A 23793-nucleotide genomic window follows, 5' to 3' on the forward strand; every position below is an offset into this window, starting at 1 on the left:
CACATCCTGAGGCTGCACAGAGCAATGGCGTCTTGGGCCTGCCCCACAAACCATTTTTCCCTCCTAGACCCCCAGGCCTATGATGAAAGGGCATATCGTGAAGGTCTCTGACATGCCCTGGAGACATTTTCCCCATGGTCTTGACCATTAACCTTCAGCTCCTCTTTAATTGTGCAGAGTTCTCCAGCCATCTTGAATTTCTCACCAGAAAACCATTTTTCCTCTTCTACCTCATGGTCAGGCTGCAAATTTTCCAAAATTTTATGCTCTGCTTTCCTTTTAAATGTAAGTTCCAATTTCAGACCATCTCTTTGTGAATGCATATGAATGTATACTTTCAGAAACAGCCAGGTAACATCTGGAATGCTTTACTGCTTAGAAAATTTTTCTGCCAGGTATGCTAAATTATGTCTCTCAAGTTCAAAGTTCCACAGATCTCTAGGGCAGGGGCAAAATACTACCAGTGTCTTTGCTAAAGCATAGTGAGAGTGACCTTTATTCCAGTTCCCAATGAGTTTCTCATCTCCATCTGAAACCACCCCAGCCTAGATTTCATTGTCCATATCACTATCAGCATTTTGGTCAAAACTATTCAACAAGTCTCTAAGAAGTTCCAAACTTTCCCAAATTTTCCTGTCTTCTTCTGAGCCCTCCAAACTCTTCCCACCTCTGCTCATTACACAGTTCCAAAGTTGCTTCCACATTTTCAGGTATCTTCATACCAGTGCTCCACCCTTGGTACCAATTTTGTGCATTAATCCATTTTCACACTGCTATAAAGATATTATCTGAGACTGGGTAATTTATAAAGAAAAGAGGTTTAATTGACTCACAGTTCTGAATGGCTGGTGAAGTGTCTGGAAACTTACAATCATGGTGGAAGGCAAAGGTAAAGCAAGACATGTCTTACATGGTGGCAGGAGACACAGAGAGCAAGGGGGAACTGCCACACAGTTTTAAACCATCAAATAGTCTCATGAAAACTCACTCACTATTACTAGAACAGCATGGGAGAAACCACTCCCATGATCAAATCACCTCCCACCATGCCCCTCCCCCAACACATGAAGATTACAATTTGAGATAAGATTTGAGCGGGGACATAGAGCCAAACCACCTCACCACACTTGCAGACTATTTGATTTCTCCTAGGAACTTTAGGTGTTCTACCAGAAAAACTGGTACTGTTTCATAGGCATCAGCCCTATGCACCTAGGTTGTAACTTCCTTTGCTTTCATGAATCAGTTGCAGTTCTGCTGTCAGCTTTATACTTTTCCAAAATGTTTTAAAAATTTGTGCTATGATGTTCTATCATTCTATTATTCTTGGTGATTAATCCTTTTTTTCTAACTTACTATCTTTTGATGCTGAGAGAGGGAGAAAACAAACACATATGTTCAATCCATTGTGTTTATGAAGAAATAATCTTCAACACATTTTGCAGGGAAGACATAAAATACAATCCAATAAGAATAAATATAAAAGCAGGTAAAAAAAATATTTCTCCATTACTAGTCCCAAGAGGAGCGAAGAACATGAGGTCCAAGAGTTACATTTGGATAAATTATATTACACACCAGTCAATACTAAATCTGGAGCTCTTCTTTCATCTCTGTTTTATTTTTCAATATTTTTTCTACAATTTTGACTGTGAAGTGAGTTGGCACACACTAAATACAGGGAAAGTGGAGATATTTTAAGCATTAGTTGATTTAAGAAAAAAGTAAGACTAAAATAAGGTTTATCTTACTCATTATGTACAAATTAAAATACATTCATTACGATTTGCAATATTTTCTGATACTACAGGAAATATTAGCATTTGATATATTATTCATATAAAATGTTTATTGAACAATGTTATTTATATATATGAACAATTATTTTTAAAAATTATGATAGTTGAAATCTTTTGGTATACAGGATCTGGAACCCAGATGAATCATTCTGATTTCAAGATTTTTTAAATCTGAATTTTTAGAATTAATGAAAGTTTGTATATGCTTAACTACTTCTGAAAGAAATTACAGTTTGCCATTTATATCAAATACTAACTCGGTCTGAATCACAGGAATCATGGAAGATGGATCTGCCAAGCACTTCCTCTGACCTACACAGTAGATTTCTTCTTATTGAAGTAAAATATTTGTATGCCCATTTTACAAGTGAGGTAACTGATACTCATGATATAGTTTCTGCCATTACCAAGGCAGGGACCTTGTCTCCTGCTCCTCCAGACCAGTACTCTCAAGTTTTCAAGGGAAATCTTTCAAAAAGAATGTTTGTTCTATTATTAATGGAGCTAGAGGAAGTACCCCTAAAAAAACAAATGCAACTAAAAAAGTATACATAAGACAGTGTCTCAGTCCATTTCGGCTGCTGAAGCAAACACTATAGACTGGATAGTTAACTTATAAACAACAGAAAATTATACCTCACCATTCTGGATGGTGCAAAGCCCAAGATCAAGTAGATTTGGTATCCAGTGAAGGTCTGTTCCTAGAGGGCACTTTCCAGCTGTGTCCTCACATGGTGGAAGGGTGAAGGCAACTCTCTAGGACCTCTTTTATAAGAACACTAATCCCATTTATGAGAGTTCCACCCTCATAGCTTAATCACATCTGGGATGTCCTACCTCCTAATACCATTGCATTGGTGATTAGGTTCAGACATATAAATTTTAAGTGGACATAAGTATTCAGACCAGAACAGACAGGGTTTTTAGAGTACCTTAGAATAAGGGTCTGAACCCCTGATTGTTTATAGTGATTGAATCAGTCATTTGACATTCCATCCTAATTAAAACTTCTTCCCTTTTAATTGCCCCTCCTATACATCTCCTCTTCTTTTCTACCAAGAGCCACGTGCCCAGTGAGCAAATTATCATCTCTGTTGTTTCTAATGTACAACTCATACAAGACATAATGTGTGGTATTTCAATTGTTAGTTTTTATAGATATAGACAAATATCAGCTCATCTGAAATTGAGATACCACAATAACTTAATCTTCCATTTAAAGCACATTTTAAACTTAGGTGCCTGTGAGGTAAAAAGTTAATGCATTGACTTGCGTGTAGCTCCCTTGTCAAAATGGTCTTGTTGGCCGGGTACGGTGGCTAACGCCTGTAATCCCAGCATTTTGGGAAGCTGAGGCAGGCAGATCACGAGGTCAAGAGTTTGAGACCTTCCTGACCAACATGGTAAAATCCTGTCTCTAGTAAAAATACAAAAATTAGCCTGTCATGGTGGTGGGCGCCTGTAATCCCAGCTACTCAGGAGGCTGAGGCAGGAGAATCCGTTGAACCCGGGAGGTGGACGTTGCAGTGAGCTGAGATGGTGCCATTGCACTCCAGCCTGGGCGACAAAGTGAGACTTCATCTCAAAAAAAAAAAAAAAAAAGGTCTTGTTTTTGCCCTAAGTTGTATACTATTTCAATATACTTTACAGCTACTAGGTAAATATGACATTCAGATGTGATCCCCAAGGGTACACTGACATAGTACTATCTCAAATAATAGATATTAGAAATAGTTTCTTTTTTGAGACTTATTTTATAAAATTTCTTGTTTTTTTCTGTAATGAAGTCAGAGAATGCTTCCCTTGGTATATTTATGTAAGTAGAAATAAATTATGTCCTAATTATATTTAAACTTCTCTTTTATAAGATTATGTAAATATTTACATCTCATGGACAAAATTTATTATGATAATAAGCAAATGTGTGTTTGATGAGGGTGGGGAAGTCACAAAAATATAATGACCTTAGGAATGGAAATTATACACTCAGCCTTTGTTTATGAATTTTCATATATGATGCACAATGTTTTTACATACCTGTTTAACATAATTACTTATTTTAAATCTTAACTGATCTGTAGTTTTGTCCTCATATATTTTATTTATTGTATTTTTCTTATTCATATGCCTATACTTAATAAATTAACTTAGAAACACATGCTGTTATAACCAATAATGTCCCCATACTAGAAAACCAAAATAGAATATGCTAATTAATATAAGAAAAGTAGAATTTCTGGTGAAATGACATGAAATGAAAGCAAACAGTATGGCTTCACTTGTTAATTGGCTAGGTAAGTTCATCCTCATGTGAAAAGTTCACCAAAATGTGTACTAAAAACTTTCCTACCACAATAATGTCATCATCCTAATTCTTTCAAGCTGATGGGAACTAGAAGCAACTTTTCCTTCCCAGGGTGTGGCAAATGTGAAACTGTAAGCTGATTAAAACAAAAACATGTATTTTAAAAGTAGGAATCTTGTCTTTAACAGCTGCGGAACTAATGGTTCCCCATAGTGAGACAAGCAAGGAAATGAGAAAAAAGAAGGAGATTTTTAACTTTGCTATTGCCTTCTTATTTAATATTGTTTCTATTGTTCATTGTTGACCTTTTTTGTCAAACTATAAAAACTCAGTTTCTTTTCAGTTTTCCCTTTTATTCTTTTTACCGTCAGTACAATGGTAGTGAATATTACAAGTCTTGTACTTGTGCATTCATTTATTTTTCTTTTCATTTCAATTTTGTGAGGAAATGGCCAGCCCCAAACCTCTCACACAGACTATGTTCTCTTGAGAATGATACAGAATCATCCTTTCATATACTAAAAATAGTGCTGCCTGTCTGCAAAAATATTCACTGTGGCATGTAATGTCACATTTAAAAATTCATAAATTTACGAATTGCCCACAAAAATCATTGTAAATTTTTAATCATTGAGATTCTTCTGTCAAGTAACAAAAAAAGAGAAATAAAGAAGAAAAATCAGAAAAGGAATAAAGTGATTAAAAGAAAGTACATTTCTATAAATAATTACTTTCATGTGGTATGAATTGTGATATCACAAGTAGATAAAAGTCAAGGATACACAGAAGTTTTAGCTTAACATTTTTCTGTTAAAGAGAAAGACAACTACTATTAGACCAAATCAAAATATATCTTTATTCAACCATTTATTTATTCCCCATCTTGTTTTACAAATAATTTCATATAGATATACTTAAAGATGGATATGAAAAACTTTATCTAAAAAACTGAATTTTGTTTTATTTTGTTTTTCTTTTTGCTCAATGCTGCATAGGATCAGTTATGAAATGCCAAACAATATATTCAATAGCAATGGCAGAATATGTTTCACAAATGTCCGAAATCTAGCACCAAATGCCATTACTGGACAGGAAATGAGTGCTTTGGTTAAACAGGTCCAGGGGAAACTAGTATAAATTATATACTTGCACATTAATTAAGAGCAGTTAAAGGTTATTTGTGTAAATGGCTTCCATACCACTAGATTCTGAATGATGGGAGTTGATTGGATTTATCAATGATTCTCAGTCACCTGACCCTTAATTACAGACTGCTCTCCAAACCTATAGTTAAGAGTATTAAAGTGAATGTTCCTGTCATCTGAATCATGGTATGGAGTTGTGTGGGTCACCAGGTTAAAGGGAATTCATTAGATAGACTTCAGGGAATAATGTTGGTGATCACTTTCTCTATTTACTACTGTTGTATTGAACAAGTTAACGTGTACATGAACAGCTTTTCATTAAATGGCTGAAGTTAATTTAAAATGAATGCTCCTTTATAATTGTAAAAGCGAAACTGACCTCATTACTCTTGGCTTTACTCATATCATTTTGCTGAATTTTATTATGGTGTATAATTACTTGGGCATGATATCTGGAATAAAACAACTCTGTTTATCATAACTTTGAAATATTTTATTAATCCAAGGACACAACATATAAAACAGGTCTTATTTTTTTGAGAGTTAGAAACATAAAATATGTCTCACTTCTAAAGAAAATTCTTGCCTAGGATTTCAAGGACTTATCATCAGGACTTTAATAAGAGAAAATATGTGATGGTGAGTTGTTACAGGAATGTGAAATGATTTGGAAAACTTGTCTCGATATGTTGGAAAATCCAGATACTGTACAGAATGCAAACCAAAACATCCCCACCCGTTCCCCACCTCACATATATCCCCACCCAAAAGATGTTGAAAACTGTGGATCATACTTTAAAAATAATTGAAAAATAGCCAGAGTAGACATGTATGTGCATGTGTGTGTGTGTATGTGTGTGTGTGTATAATATGTATATATGAATCCTTAAAAGTAGGTCATATAGAATTAACTTAATATTTTTCTTGATTCTTGTGAGTCTGTTCCTTATGGTAATAAAACATATTGAAATACATCAGTGAAAATGTGTAATGTAAATAACTCAGTGACAAAATTTAAAAACAAAATGATAAATTTACCTGTTACTCACTGTCTTCCTTAACCCTTGCCACTACTACAAATGCTTTAGATTTCTACTCACAAATACACGAAGATTAGAATTCCAGTTTCATACACATATCATTTAATAATATGGCTTTATTCTGTGATAATTAGTATTTCTAAATCTGTTTCAAATTACCAACAATTCTCATAGACATTGTGCTCCAGAGAACATAACAGTAACACACAGCAGGATAATATCAACATGGAAGATTTCATGATGAGAACTAAATAAAACTCCATGTGGAAATGCAAACCCTTTCCCTGAAAGGATGAGAAAAGATTGTGCTGACACTGCAGCCATATTGAATATAAAGTCTGTGTTAGAAAACTTTTAGCTTTGAGAAAAATCTACACTGATTCTTTTTTTTTTTTTTTTTTAATTTATTTATTATTATTATACTGTAAGTTGTAGGGTACATGTGCATAACGTGCAGGTTTGTTACATATGTATACTTCTGCCTTGTTGGTGTGCTGCACCCATCAACTCGTCATTTACATCAGGTACAACTCCCAATGCAATCCCTCCCCCCGCCCCCCTCCCCATGATAGGCCCCGGTGTGTGATGTTCCCCTTCCCGAGTCCAAGTGATCTCATTGTTCAGTTCCCACCTATGAGTGAGAACATGCGGTGTTTGGTTTTCTGTTCTTGTGATAGTTTGCTAAGAATGATGGTTTCCAGCTGCATCCATGTCCCTACAAAGGACACAAACTCATCCTTTTTTATGGCTGCATAGTATTCCATGGTGTATATGTGCCACATTTTCTTAATCCAATCTGTCACTGATGGACACTTGGGTTGATTCCAAGTCTTTGCTATTGTGAATAGTGCTGCAATAAACATACGTGTGCATGTGTCTTTATAGCAGCATAATTTATAATCCTTTGGGTATATACCCAGTAATGGGATGGCTGGGTCATATGGTACATCTAGTTCTAGATCCTTGAGGAATCGCCATACTGTTTTCCATAATGGTTGAACTAGTTTACAATCCCACCAACAGTGTAAAAGTGTTCCTATTTCTCCACATCCTCTCCAGCACCTGTTGTTTCCTGACTTTTGAATGATCGCCATTCTAACTGGTGTGAGATGGTATCTCATTGTGGTTTTGATTTGCATTTCTCTGATGGCCAGTGATGATGAGCATTTTTTCATGTGTTTGTTGGCTGTATGAATGTCTTCTTTTGAGAAATGTCTATTCATATCCTTTGCCCACTTTTTGATGGGGTTGTTTGTTTTTTTCTTGTAAATTTGTTGGAGTTCTTTGTAGGTTCTGGATATTAGCCCTTTGTCAGATGAGTAGATTGCAAAAATTTTCTCCCATTCTGTAGGTTGCCTGTTCACTCTGATGGTAGTTTCTTTTGCTGTGCAGAAGCTCTTTAGTTTAATGAGATCCCATTTGTCAATTTTGGCTTTTGCTGCCATTGCTTTTGGTGTTTTAGACATGAAGTCTTTGCCCATGCCTATGTCCTGAATGGTACTACCTAGATTTTCCTCTAGGATTTTTATGGTATTAGGTCTAACATTTAAGTCTCTAATCCATCTTGAATTAATTTTCGTATAAGGAGTAAGGAAAGGATCCAGTTTCAGCTTTCTACTTATGGCTAGCCAATTTTCCCAGCACCATTTATTAAATAGGGAATCCTTTCCCCATTTCTTGTTTCTCTCAGGTTTGTCAAAGATCAGATGGCTGTAGATGTGTGGTATTATTTCTGAGGACTCTGTTCTGTTCCATTGGTCTATATCTCTGTTTTGGTACCAGTACCATGCTGTTTTGGTTCCTGTAGCCTTGTAGTATAGTTTGAAGTCAGGTAGCGTGATGCCTCCAGCTTTGTTCTTTTGACTTAGGATTGTCTTGGAGATGCGGGCTCTTTTTTGGTTCCATATGAACTTTAAAGCAGTTTTTTCCAATTCTGTGAAGAAACTCATTGGTAGCTTGATGGGGATGGCATTGAATCTATAAATTACCTTGGGCAGTATGGCCATTTTCACGATATTGATTCTTCCTATCCATGAGCATGGTATGTTCTTCCATTTGTTTGTGTCCTCTTTTATTTCACTGAGCAGTGGTTTGTAGTTCTCCTTGAAGAGGTCCTTTACATCCCTTGTAAGTTGGATTCCTAGGTATTTTGTTTTGTTTGAAGCAATTGTGAATGGAAGTTCATTCCTGATTTGGCTCTCTGTTTGTCTGTTACTGGTGTATAAGAATGCTTGTGATTTTTGCACATTAATTTTGTATCCTGAGACTTTGCTGAAGTTGCTTATCAGCTTAAGGAGATTTTGGGCTGAGACAATGGGGTTTTCTAAATATACAATCATGTCATCTGCAAAGAGGGACAATTTGACTTCTTCTTTTCCTAACTGAATACCCTTGATTTCTTTCTCTTGCCTGATTGCCCTAGCCAGAACTTCCAACACTATGTTGAATAGGAGTGGTGAGAGAGGGCATCCCTGTCTTGTGCCAGTTTTCAAAGGGAATTTTTCCAGTTTTTGCCCATTCAGTATGATATTGGCTGTGGGTTTGTCATAAATAGCTCTTATTATTTTGAGGTACGTTCCATCAATACCGAATTTATTGAGCGTTTTTAGCATGAAGGGCTGTTGAATTTTGTCAAAAGCCTTTTCTGCATCTATTGAAATAATCATGTGGTTCTTGTCTTTGGTTCTGTTTATATGCTGGATTATGTTTATTGATTTGCGAATGTTGAACCAGCCTTGCATCCCAGGGATGAAGCCCACTTGATCATGGTGGATAAGCTTTTTGATGTGTTGCTGAATCCGGTTTGCCAGTATTTTATTGAGGATTTTTGCATCGATGTTCATCAGGGATATTGGTCTAAAATTCTCTTTTTTTGTTGTATCTCTGCCAGGCTTTGGTATCAGGATGATGTTGGCCTCATAAAATGAGTTAGGGAGGATTCCCTCTTTTTCTATTGATTGGAATAGTTTCAGAAGGAATGGTACCAACTCCTCCTTGTACCTCTGGTAGAATTCAGCTGTGAATCCATCTGGTCCTGGACTTTTTTTGGTTGGTAGGCTATTAATTGTTGCCTCAATTTCAGAGCCTGCTATTGGTCTATTCAGGGATTCAACTTCTTCCTGGTTTAGTCTTGGAAGAGTGTAAGTGTCCAGGAAATTATCCATTTCTTCTAGATTTTCCAGTTTATTTGCGTAGAGGTGTTTATAGTATTCTCTGATGGTAGTTTGTATTTCTGTGGGGTCGGTGGTGATATCCCCTTTTTCATTTTTAATTGCATCGATTTGATTCTTCTCTCTTTTCTTCTTTATTAGTCTTGCTAGTGGTCTGTCAATTTTGTTGATCTTTTCAAAAAACCAACTCCTGGATTCATTGATTTTTTGGAGGGTTTTTTGTGTCTCTATCTCCTTCAGTTCTGCTCTGATCTTAGTTATTTCTAGCCTTCTGCTAGCTTTCGAATGTGTTTGCTCTTGCTTCTCTAGTTCTTTTAATTGCGATGTTAGAGTGTCAATTTTAGATCTTTCCTGCTTTCTCTTGTGGGCATTTAGTGCTATAAATTTCCCTCTACACACTGCTTTAAATGTGTCCCAGAGATTCTGGTATGTTGTATCTTTGTTCTCATTGGTTTCAAAGAACATCTTTATTTCTGCCTTCATTTCGTTATGTACCCAGTAGTCATTCAGGAGCAGGTTGTTCAGTTTCCATGTAGTTGAGCGGTTTTGATTGAGTTTCTTAGTCCTGAGTTCTAGTTTGATTGCACTGTGGTCTGAGAGACAGTTTGTTATAATTTCTGTTCTTGTACATTTGCTGAGGTGTGCTTTACTTCCAATTACGTGGTCAATTTTGGAATAAGTACGATGTGGTGCTGAGAAGAATGTATATTCTGTTGATTTGGGGTGGAGAGTTCTATAGATGTCTATTAGGTCTGCTTGCTGCAGAGATGAGTTCAATTCCTGGATATCCTTGTTCACTTTCTGTCTCGTTGATCTGTCTAATGTTGACAATGGAGTGTTGAAGTCTCCCATTATTATTGTATGGGAGTCTAAGTCTCTTTGTAAGTCTCTAAGGACTTGCTTTATGAATCTGGGTGCTCCTGTATTGGGTGCATATATATTTAGGATAGTTAGCTCTTCCTGTTGAATTGATCCCTTTACCATTATGTAATGGCCTTCTTTGTCTCTTTTGATCTTTGATGGTTTAAAGTCTGTTTTATCAGAGACTAGTATTGCAACCCCCGCTTTTTTTTGTTCTCCATTTGCTTGGTAAATCTTCCTCCATCCCTTTATTTTGAGCCTATGTATGTCTCTGCGTGTGAGATGGGTCTCCTGAATACAGCAGACTGATGGGTCTTGACTCTTTATCCAGTTTGCCAGTCTGTGTCTCTTAATTGGAGCATTTAGTCCATTTACATTTAAGGTTAAGATTGTTATGTGTGAACTTGATCCTGCCATTATGATATTAACTGGTTATTTTGCTCATTAGTTGATGCAGTTTCTTCCTAGCCTCGATGGTCTTTACATTTTGGCATGTTTTTGAGATGGCTGGTACCGGTTGTTCCTTTCCATGTTGAGTGCTTCCTTCAGGGTCTCTTGTAAGGCAGGCCTAATGGTGACAAAATCTCTAAGCATTTGCTTATCTGTAAAGGATTTTATTTCTCCTTCACTTATGAAACTTAGTTTGGCTGGATATGAAATTCTGGGTTTAAAATTCTTTTCTTTAAGAATGTTGAATATTGGCCCCCACTCTCTTCTGGCTTGGAGAGTTTCTGCCGAGAGATCTGCTGTGAGTCTGATGGGCTTCCCTTTGTGGGTAACCCGACCTTTCTCTCTGGCTGCCCTTAAGATTTTTTCCTTCATTTCAACTTTGGTGAATCTGGCAATTATGTGTCTTGGAGTTGCTCTTCTCGAGGAGTATCTTTGTGGCATTCTCTGTATTTCCTGGATTTGAATGTTGGCCTGCCCTACTAGGTTGGGAAAGTTCTCCTGGATGATATCCTGAAGAGTGTTTTCCAACTTGGTTCCATTTTCCCCCTCACTTTCAGGCACCCCAATCAGACGTAGATTTGGTCTTTTTACATAATCCCATACTTCTTGCAGGCTTTGTTCATTTCTTTTTCTTCTTTTTTCTTTTGGTTTCTCTTCTCGCTTCATTTCATTCATTTGATCCTCAATTGCTGATACTCTTTCTTCCAGTTGATCGAGTCGGTTACTGAAGCTTGTGCATTTGTCACGTATTTCTCGTGTCATGGTTTTCATCTCTTTCATTTCGTTTATGACCTTCTCTGCATTAATTAGTCTAGCCGTCAATTCTTCCACTTTTTTTTCAAGATTTTTAGTTTCTTTGCGCTGGGTACGTAATTCCTCCTTTAGCTCTGAGAAATTTGATGGACTGAAGCCTTCTTCTCTCATCTCGTCAAAGTCATTCTCCGTCCAGCTTTGATCCGTTGCTGGCGATGAGCTGCGCTCCTTTGCCGGGGGAGATGCGCTCTTGTTTTTTGAATTTCCAGCTTTTCTGCCCTGCTTTTTCCCCATCTTTGTGGTTTTATCTGCCTCTGGTCTTTGATGATGGTGATGTACTGATGGGGTTTTGGTGTAGGTGTCCTTCCTGTTTGATAGTTTTCCTTCTAACAGTCAGGACCCTCAGCTATAGGTCTGTTGGAGATTGCTTGAGGTCCACTCCAGACCCTGTTTGCCTGGGTAACAGCAGCAGAGGCTGCAGAAGATAGAATATTTCTGAACAGCAAGTGTACCTGTCTGATTCTTGCTTTGGAAGCTTCCTCTCAGGGGTGTACTCCACCCTGTGAGGTGTGGGGTGTCAGACTGCCCCTAGTGGGGGATGTCTCCCAGTTAGGCTACTCAGGGGTCAGGGACCCGCTTGAGCAGGGAGTCTGTCCCTTCTCAGATCTCAACCTCCGTGTTGGGAGATCCACTGCTCTCTTCAAAGCTGTCAGACAGAGTCGTTTGCGTCTGCAGAGGTGTCTGCTGCTTTGTTATTGTTTTCTGTGCCCTGCCCCCAGAGGTGGAGTCTACAGAGACAGGCAGGTTTCCTTGAGCTGCTGTGAGCTCCACCCAGTTCGAGCTTCCCAGCAGCTTTGTTTACCTACTTAAGCCTCAGCAATGGCGGGCGCCCCTCCCCCAGCCTCGTTGCTGCCTTGCCGGTAGATCACAGACTGCTGTAATAGCAATGAGGGAGGCTCCGTGGGTGTGGGACCCTCCCGGCCAGGTGTGGGATATGATCTCCTGGTGTGCCTGTTTGCTCAAAGCGCAGTATTGGGGTGGGAGTTACCCGATTCTCCAGGTGTTGTGTGTCTCAGTTCCCCTGGCTAGGAAAAGGGATTCCCTTCCCCCTTGCGCTTCTCAGGTGAGGCAATGCCTCGCCCTGCTTCAGCTCTCGCTGGTCGGGCTGCAGCAGCTGACCAGTACCGATCGTCCGGCACTCCCCAGTGAGATGAACCCAGTACCTCAGTTGAAAATGCCGAAATCACCGGTCTTCTGTGTCGCTGGCGCTGGGAGTTGAAGACTGGAGCTGCTCCTATTCGGCCATCTTGCTCCGCCCCCCCGAAATTAGCAATGATTGTTTTAGTTTCTATAGAGATAGCCTTTCTCGAGAAAATTCTTTAGATTATTGTATCTTATTTTCAAATGCACAATTCTTCAAATTCAGAACCACTAACTGCGATGAGATAGTTAATTAGTTCCTAACATTTTGCCCACTTCCTTTTAACGTAATTATTTGGGAAAAAAATAAACACCGATAAGATCCATACTTTCTGAAAGAAGTTCCAAGTAAAATACAGCACGAGGAGGACAAAAATAGCAAAATAGAAGTTCTTTGATACTTCGGGAAGTTTTTCTCTCATTAAGCAGCACATCAAAAAAAATATATTCACAAAATGTTAAAAATAAGATTAAAAATATTATGAAACCTTAATACTGTACATATTCTTTTCAAGATTGAAAATCTGCTAGACCACCTCCATTAAATATATCTCGCCTATCTGACATATTTATATGTTAATTATATCTAATTCAACAGTCTATTTTGAGCACAGGGGAAATTTTCTATTGGAAAACCCAAGCAACAGAAAAGTGAAGAGCTTTCCAAAAGATTCCCTCTTAGGTATTCAATTCCCAGTCAGTGGCTTCCTTAACACATCTTTTACAGTTAGATGCTTTTTAAGCAGTAAGTATTCTGAGGCATTCCTCCAAATATACAATGTCAGCATCATAATGGAATAACATACATGTCAAGTAATATACACTTTTAATAATTTATTGTTTCCTTGTTTAGAGATACATTTGTAGTAGGTACAGTAAGTTTTCTATTAAAATCCCTTTCAAGGAATCTTTCTGTAGGTCTAGTTCCAAAGTTAGTTATTGGATTTTTTTTTTTCCTTAGGTATCAAATACTCCTAGGTGTAGTTCAAACTTTATGCCCAAATTGGTCTACTGATATTGTAATTAAATATTGGGGTTTTTCAGACCCGCATATTTTGCACATATACAGCCATAAATGTTTATGTATACTGCATATGGTCATAATGTAGAATTATAAATTTATTACGTGAGGTACATTCAACATTTTGATGTTAATTTGGATCTATAAACAAGGAAAAATAAACTTAGAAATTTCAGTTCTGTGTCAAGTTATAAATTTTTCTGGTTTTTTAATAAACTCAGAAAAAAATTAATGTTTTTAGATTTCAAACTAAAATATAAACTTTCATGGGTAGGAAGATAGTGTCACTTCAAATTACCTACTAAACCATAAAGGCTCATCAAGGAAAATACGAAGAAGGATATTTCTGCCCCTTTTTCTTATAACTAAGTGTTTTCAAAACTCCTCTTAGTCCTGAGTTAGAAACTATACACCAAGTTAAGAGTATCAGTTTTTAAATTTAAATTTAATTTTAAAAATTAAACAATATGATTTTAAAATTTAAATTTAATTTAAAACATTAAATACTCTGGAAAACTTTGAGAAGAGATATTTAATATTTTGCAAGTATATTTTTAAAATAAAAGGTGCATCCCCTGAAAGTTTACTATTGTAATAATTCTTTTCAATTAGGGATTCTCTGGCTCTATAATGATTGGTTAAAATATCAAATTAATTAAAACATTTGAACTATTTTCCAAGCCACAGCTCTATTTTGCTTCTTCTTTTATTATTTATCCTGGTGCCCTGACAGCTACACTGCACCATCCCTTCTACCTTTCTATAGATTCATAGATTTTTCTTTGTTCTGTGATGGAGATTAAAATAATAGGACTTAATGTTTTATGTAGTTAACATGATTTAAATATGTGTTCTAGAAAGTAGCATTGCATATCTTTTGAATTGGAAAAATTTGATTCAGCATTTGTAGAGTGTGGTGTTAAGAAGAGGGGGAAAGAGAGAGAAAGAGACTGAGACATATTGATATGAAAACAATTATTAACTGTACTCTGAGGCATCCTAATTCATCTTGAGTCTTATACGTTTGTATCTGTGGTTGTCAAGGAGAGTTCAAGTGTAAACAGAGACAGTTTGAGCCCACAATCCATTTTAAAGATCATAAGACTTATTAGTACATTAATAAAGGAGACAAGTATTAGGCATGTATGAACACATAAAAATTGATTAAAGTATCTCTAATTACTTATTTAGGCAAAAAAAAGAAGCTAATGAATAACTTTACAAAGATTGTTTTAAGAAACACTGCATTCATTGTTGAACTATTAATATTTCGCTTTTGTCTCTGTTTCAAGTACATGAAACTTGAAAAGTTTTAAACTGTATTTGAAATTTTTCTTTTGCAATAATGCACACAAAACTTGACAGTTTTACAGAGCCTTAATATTAAAGAGTAATAAGCTGGGCACAGTGGCTCACGCCTGTAATCCTAGCACTTTGGGAGGCTGAAGCGGGTGGATTACCTGAATTCAGGAGTTCAAGACCAGCCTGGGCAACCCAATGAAACCCTGTCTCTACTAAAATACCAAAAAAAAAAAAAAAAAAAAATTAGCTAGGCATGGCAGCATGCACCTGTAATCCCAGCTATTTGGCAGGCTAAAGGAGGAGAATTGCTTGAACCTGGGAGATGGAGGTTGCAGTGAGCTGAGATCGCGCCATTGCACTCCAGCCTGGGCAACAGAGCAAGACTCTGCTGCAAAAAAAAAGAAAAAAAAATTAAAGAATAGTTACTCAAATGTTTTATAATTTCAAAATACCTCCAAATAATCAACATAAAAATTATGGCAAAATTAAGGAAGCCCATTTATTTACAGTATAGTTGGTTAAAACAATTAATTGGTGTCTATTACACTTCAATTAGTGGTGTAATCTGTTAAAAGAGGAAAAGAAGTGTACTTCTTATTTTTCAGTAATTTGCCATTTATTTGGGTAAGCTATTCACATGCCCATATAAATATGTAAAAAAAAGCTTTCTTCCGTAGAAAGCAAATTTGTAAATTTTCTAAATCTTATATACTACCTGTGAGTCTCACTTTTCACAACATAATTTACCTAAATTAAATAATGTTCTAAAAGCAGGATATGGCACTAGCATCTAAATGTACTCAATTTATTATTTACATATTGTAAAAATTATTTTACATAGAGATTATTACCTATGAATGACATGATTTTTAACTGTTTTTTAAATCAATTTTCTATTACACATCTAATTAAAAGCAAATAGGTTATAAACAAAATCTACATGTGATTGAAAATAAAAGCCATTGCATCTATAATTTTAAGATGCAATAATCCATTTGGTTTACTATATCAAATATATGTAATAAATTTGTGATAAACGAAGCCATCAATGCAATAACATGATTTTGCCTTCTAACACTCAAAGGCTTTATAAATTTTTCTTTGATTTGTATATTTTGTTTTATTGTCACGAAAGACAAGCCAGTCAATTTTCATTTGTAAATATAATTGCCACCACTGTATCCTCATAAACAATACATTTTATTTTAATATTTAACTACTATGAATTGTGGATGGCTAATTATATAGTATTTACCAAACTGTCCTACTACTTCCTCTGGATCATTGGCATAAAATGTACTACATGTCTAATTTACCAAGATTTAAAAGTTTTGTCTTAAAGAAGGTAAGTGAAATATGGAGCCTAATTAAGACCCAAATTCTTGAATATACATTTTTATTGGTAGCAAGTCTTGGTATATATATTTTTTTAGATAGATAATACCAGCTCTCCTCTATATATTTAAACTAATTTTTAGAGTTGGCTTGCTGTTAATTATACCGGTAGTGCTTCAGCCCTCTGTCACTAACGTGTATTTGTACAGATGAGTCAAATGAATACAAGCCTCCCACCGGCAGAGGATGTGAGTTAGCTCTAGAAGTCCAGGGTTTGGGACTTGGGAGATCATCTAAAGCAGCAATTCTCAGAAGTTAATGGGCATACGAATTATCTGGAGAACTTACAGAGATGTGCATTCTGATTCAGTAGATCTTACATGGGGCTTGTGGCTTCTGCATTTTTAACAAACTCCAAAGAAATGCAAATGCTATTGACCCATTGACCAGACATTATCTACACCATTTTATTTTACAAATGAGAAAACTGAGTGTCCTGAAAAGTCAAAATGTTCAAAGCTGGGCTTGATACTTAAATGAAGGGAAGTCCACCACAAACAAAACATTATACCCTGAGGTTATAACTTCCTTAGTATGTATACTTTCCTTATTGGAAGATCTTGAAGAGCAGTAATTATGGGTTGAACCTGTTTTCGTCAGCCACAGCACCTACCACAGGGTTTTATCTATAGTGGAGTTTATTGAATACATATTACTTGAGGGAATTAAACATCAGAAGTGTTTTCTTTGTTTTCATCTCACTAAGTAGCTACAATCCAGCTTTAATCCCTGCCTGAGCACCAGTGTTGCTATGTAGAAGTGGCAGCACCTTATCCCAACAGCTGCACATGGCAGGAGCCAGGAATCCATCCGCGGCATGCTTTTGTCCCCAGACATTGCATATATGCAAAATAATTGTTGACTCCACAGGGAAGATACACCTTACATTTGTTCACATCTCTCCATTGCCACTGCAAACTTCTCAATCCAAGCCTCCTTCATTTCTCCCCAAACCATCAGCTTCCTTCATTTTTCCATTGAACTAAAAACTACCCAATCATTTGCTCAATTCTATTTTCGACATCTACCCCATCAACTATCCTTACAGCATTAAGTAAATATTCTTAATATATTAACTGGCTCTTGGCACACCCTTACTTAAAACTTTTCAAAGCTTCCGCATCAGAACTAAAATACTAAGCATCCAGAGTCCCTTCTTTTAACATGTGCAAACCTCTCAAGCCTCACATCACACTAAGCTCAGCCAACTCAACACTCTGACTCCAGCCTTTCTGGTGTCTCGGCCTTACGTGCTGTCTGTTCCCTCAGCCTAAAATGCTTTTTTTAGGATGGAGTTTTGCTCTTGTCACCCATGCTGGAGTGCAATGGCGCAATTTTGGCTCACGGCAACCTCCGCATCCAGGGTTCAACGAATCTCCTGCCTCAGCCTTCCGAGTAGCTGGGATTACAGGCGCACACCATCACACCTGGCTAATTTTTGTATTTTTAGTAGGGACGGGATTTCACCATGTTGGCCAGCTAATCTCGAACTCCTGACCTCAGGTGATCCACCTTCCTCGGCCTCCCAAAGTGCTGGGATTACAGGCGTGAGCCACCGCACCCCGCCCTTACAATGCTTTTATGTCTACTTTTTACCATGCATTTGTACTCCTCTTTCAACTTAAATATTACATACTCAAAAAGGCCTTCTCTAATCTCTCATCCTACATATGACATTCTGTTCTCATAATACCGCACACTTTTTAAAAATCACTTCTTATGGTCAAGGTCTTTACATGTGTTTATGCAACTCTGTTTAATTTCTGTACCTCCCAGTAATCTGTAACCTCCATAAAGACTAGAAATGTGTTCTGGTCACCCTTTTTTCCTCACTTCTCTATTCTAACTCATTAAAAATGTTTACTTAATAAGTGAAGTGACCTTACCAAGTCAGGCAACTGAGAGCTTTCTAGCGATACTGCGGAAAAAGATCTCCCATGCCAATGTTTTAGTGATTATGCAAATAGGCAATCAGAAGATGAGGAAAGTGAGAGATGGCGGAGATGAAAGACAGTTTATTACCCCACTTCACATAGACACATAAACTTTACATAGCCAGAATCACTCAATGTTTGTGTTCCCCCAAAATTCATACATTAAAATCCTAATGCGCAGTGTTATGATATTAGGAGGTGGGACCTTCCAGAGTCCAGGTCATGAGGTCATGAGGATGGAGTCCTCATGAATAGGATTAGTGTCCTAATAAGAAGAGACAGGATAGAGATGATTTTCCTCTCCCATGTGAGGATCCGATGGGAAGAGAGTCATCTGCAAACTTAGAAGAGGGCCCTCACCAGACATCATATATGCCTGTGCCTTGACCTTGGTCTTCCCAGCCTCAGAAATATGAAAAATAAATATTATTTAAGCCACCAAATCTATGGTATTTTGTTATAGTAGCCCAACAACTAAGACACACGTGTGCTTTCACACTACCACCACAATTAGCAACAGACATAACCCTGAGTGCTGTATCTAAAAGAAATTCACCTAACATTCTGGGATTCATTTGCCTCATCTATCAAATATATTTATATCAAACTATACTGTAACACTCAAGGGTTTCTAAGATGATAGGCTGACCAAGTGGATGTCTCCTTTCCATAAAATAGCAATTTTACTTCCATTAAAGCTTTGTGTATTTTGAGTCTTAAACTATTTCACTCTTGAGAACCACATTTTAAAGTGAAAATAGGCCGGGCGCGGTGGCTCACGCCTGTAATCCCAGCACTTTGGGAGGCCGAGGCGGGCGGATCACGAGGTGAGGAGATCGAGACCATCCTGGCTAACACGGTGAAACCCCGTCTCTACTAAAAAATACAAAAAACTAGCCGGGCGAGGTGGCGGGCGCCTGTAGTCCCAGCTACTCGGGAGGCTGAGGCAGGAGAATGGCGTGAACCTGGGAGGCGGAGCTTGCAGTGAGCTGAGATCCGGCCACAGCACTCCAGCCTGGGCGGCAGAGCGAGACTCCGTCTCAAAAAAAAAATAAAATAAAATAAATAAATAAATAAATAAATAAATAAAGTGAAAATAACCCTTCTGAAGAGCAGTGTCATAGCCATTATCAGTAAACACTTTATGAATTACTTAAATGACATCCAGGGAAAAGAGGAGTGCTGTACCTACTGTCACCCATACTTTCATCTGTTTGGTCTGCTACTTGGCAGTTTGAACCACACCTTCATTCTTGGAGCCTTCTCCTCCCTTAGCCACCTTATATCTGCTGGTTCTTTGACTTATGTAACTATTCCTTGTCACAGTTATTTTATGCCAATTAAAAGGGACACAATGTTCCTTTTAGAAAACATGAGTAGTATACAGTGTGCATTATACGCATAAGTAGGTATTAAGAAACTAGCTTATTTAACCTAATTAACTTCTGCTTAGCAGGAAAATAATTTGGCTTATTCTTAAAATGTGGAATGATTATGTGAAATTATTGCTTAAGGTCACCTAATTTTCATTTCTAAATGACATATTGCCTTTGATATATATGTTAAAGTGGATATTCTTAGATATGGAGCATGTCCTTACCTAGAGACTTTGTATTCATAAAAACCCATCTGTGCTCTCATGAGGCATGTGTCAAAAAGAGAAAAAAAAAATCACTGAATTCAAACCTAGGAAAGGTAATATGTGTAGTATTTGCAGAGAATTAAAAGTGAAAGTCTTTTGGGGACATAAATGTTATAACATTGATTTCTCAGTTTTCTTTCTTATTAATTTTTCAAATAACCTTGACCATCCAAAAAGAAAGAGCCCTTTATCGAATCATATTCAAAGCACCAAGCTTATGGCACCTCAATTAAAAATAACCTCCATAGCAAAATCACTTAATCTTTCTACAATGTGTCTCATGAAACTAGTCAATGGCATTTTCACTAACTCTTGTGCTCACGATAATAGCTATGTTATTCTATGTTGTGTTTCTGAGTTGGGGAAAACTGCATCTTCCTTTGCCTAGCTTATGGAAATTTTTTTTTTTTTTTTTTTGAGATGGAGTTTCACTCTTGTTGCCCAGGCTGGAGTACAATGATGCGATCTCGGCTCACTGCAACCTCCACCTCCTAGGTTCAAGCAATTCTCCTGCCTCAGCCTCCCAAGTAGCTGAGATTACAGGTGCCTGCCACCACGCCTGGCTGATTTTTTGTATTTTTAGTAGAGACAGGGTTTCACCATGTTGGCCAGGCTGCTCGTGAACACCTGACCTCAGGTGATCCTCCTACCTCAGCCTCCCAAAGTGCTGGGATTACAGGCATGAGCCACTGCACCCGGCCTAATTTTGTATTTTTAATAGAGACAGGGTTTCACCATGTTGGTCAGGCTGATCTCAGACTCCTGACCTCAGGTGATCCACTTATGGACATTTTTTAATCTCTTAGATAAATTTTCTTTCAAAGCTATCAAAATTCCATATGCTTGAAATTCTAGAGCTTAGCTGTCTACAGATTCAGAAACCAGAGTACCAGTTTCAAATTCTAGATTTATTTCTCATTGATCAAATATTACTGGGCATGTCTCACATTTTTTCAGCATCCTCATAAGGTTACCATAAAAATTTAAAAACTGAATACAAATAAAACCCCTTTGTGTTCCTAATTTTTCTTGTTTTGCAAAATGAGCAATTCTTAGCCAATATTTCAAAGGAGCACATTAAAATTTTCTAAACTAAAAAACTAGTATACCAGCAATGGCACGTGCATTTTAGGAGCATCAATTCTTAAAAAACATTTTAATCAGTTGTTCTTTGTAATATTTATTCTTTGTAATAGACGTTAAATGATGTCATCATATTGAATTGAGGGTAAATATTAGCTAATTTTTCCTACCACATTATAAGGCTAGATGTTTTATCATATCCTTTTGAAATGTGCTGTAGGAATCTAACAGCTCTTTGTCATTTCAGAAAATATTAATTTCTAAACAGATGCAAATGTCTTTAAAATACAGGGCATTTAAATCACAATAAGCTAAAGCTGTTGTATTTAGTACTTGAGAGATAAATGTTAAATTATGTCATTTCATAATATACATTTTGTTATACTTTGTATTCAAATAAGTAACATACAATGATAATATTGATAGTAAATAATCTGTTGAGCATTCATCATATATTAAATGTCATTTTTGTATAATAATCATGTGAACTCCATGACTTAATGCCATACAATTGTGATTCTCACTATACAATGTGAGGTAACCAGTCCAGCATCCTCAACTAGTGAGTAAAGGAGTGAGGATTAAACCCATATTGTTACAACTCTGAAGTACTAGAAGTTAACTTACACTATACACAGGAGGAACAATTGCATCTGAGAGAGTGCAGTCTGTTCTACAGCCTCATTGTTGGCTGGCCCCATACTCTACTAGGCCAGAGGTGGGGAAAGAAGCCTTGAAGTAGGGCATGGTTCTAGGTGAGCCATGTACAAGGAATTAATGTCTTCTCTGCCTTCATGGTTTCCTCTCTCACTTTTGTGAGTCTTTTATGGATAATTTCCTCTCTTAATATTACCCTGTGGTCGTGTCATTCAATAAATGAAACCCGTGCTACCTAGAAAGAGGACCATTCTACACTTGTCTGTCCCCAATCTCCCTCCCTTTCCTTGGGATGTGTTGGATTTGGAAGTTTTGATAAGCTGCTCCAGAATTTAGAAAAGTTCCTGTCTTTCACATGCTACTTTTTTCTCACACAGGTTTAATTTTCGTCACTCCTTGAACCCAGTCAAAACTAATGGTGTTAATCCTTTCAATACCAAAATTAGAGAGGTCAAATGTCAGTGACAAACACCTACATTTTGTACTGTGCTAAAGAGACAAGAGGCACCTTGTGGCCCACCGCTGGTCAGGAACAGTTTACCTGAAAATTACACAGAAGTTGATATCAAAGCCTGGTTGAAAATTAAGATTTTTTCTGATCTACTCTGTGCACACATCTTCTGAGGATCATTTTGGAAGTGGTTGAGGACAGAGCAGAATTTGGGTTCAGGATTCATGGGCAGGCTTGAGATTTTGACTATCTGCCTCTCTTTTTCACCATGTCATCACCATAAGTACCCATCAGGCCTATGGTAACTATTTTCTTTGATAGCTTCATGCGTGGTCTCATTTTGACATTGTACTTACCACAGTAGCAGGGTGAATCAGCAGAATACCACATGATCTGTCTTATTGCTCAAAAGCTTCAAGACTCAAATGATGTGGATTCTACCCTTAATCATTCCATATCTTCTTAAACAATACTGTATGATATGTTTCAGTGTTATTTTTCTGTGTAATCCAATGTAAGCTCTACAAAGACAGCTTTTATGCTCAATCCCACTCAAAAGATATTGGGTGTACAAAAATTTTATAATACATCGTTTCTTTCATTAGAGAGTTTATAATCTAATAGTAAAGCAAAGATATATATATTATTAAGAATGTTAAATAGTACAAAGGTTAGATATCACTGCAAAAGTGTATTTATATCAGTACACAATGAGTGTAGTCAAACACGTGCTGAGACTCAAAAGAGAAACAGTTTGCCATGAAAGATGGTAGTGGACATGCAGACTTTGCAGAGGAGACTTAGACTGACCTTTGGGTTAACAGGAGGATTTAAGCAAAGACAGTGAGAAATAACAGTCATGATAACTGGGAATATAGACATAATAATTAGTTGTTAATACTAGAATAATCAAACCCAATTTTTAACAATTGTATTTTACAAACATCACAGCTCTGCCATGACTCAGGACCTTTGCAATTATTCCCTCTGCCAGCAATTCTCTTAACCCAGATTTTCTCAGATGATTCCTTCTCTATTTGTGTTTCAGCTCATCATTCTGATCATTTTTTCTCTCCAGCTGTCCCTATCACTTTAGTATTTTTTCATAGAATATATGAATGTCTAAAGTATTCATTTTTTTTGTCTTTTGCTCATATTGGGAGCTTTTATTTATTGCTGCATCCCCAGGGGCTTGACCAAGTAGCAAATACTCAGAAATTGTGAGATGAATGAGTCACAATTATATCGCATTATCGAGACTGAAATGTCCAAAGGGGAGGGGGAGGTGGAGAGTGCATAACATTTGCAGAACTAGTACAATATTTGATTCACAGTAGATATTCATAGACTCTCAATTCAGTTGATACTCAGTAAATGTTTGTTGAACCCACCTGAATTAATAAATTTTCAGATAATCTCAGAGAGAATGGAGAGCTCTGATAAAGGAACAACATAGGAAAATCACATCTAGGTTGGAGTCAGATTTTGAAGGGACCTTATATGTTAACCTAAGAATTTTGTGATAAACTAGTGATAATAGAGAAAAATTAAAGGTTTCTGAGCAGTAGGGTATTATAATAAAAGT

The sequence above is a fragment of the Theropithecus gelada genome, chromosome 5, assembly GCF_003255815.1.
Source record: "Theropithecus gelada isolate Dixy chromosome 5, Tgel_1.0, whole genome shotgun sequence".
Lineage (NCBI taxonomy): Eukaryota > Metazoa > Chordata > Mammalia > Primates > Cercopithecidae > Theropithecus > Theropithecus gelada.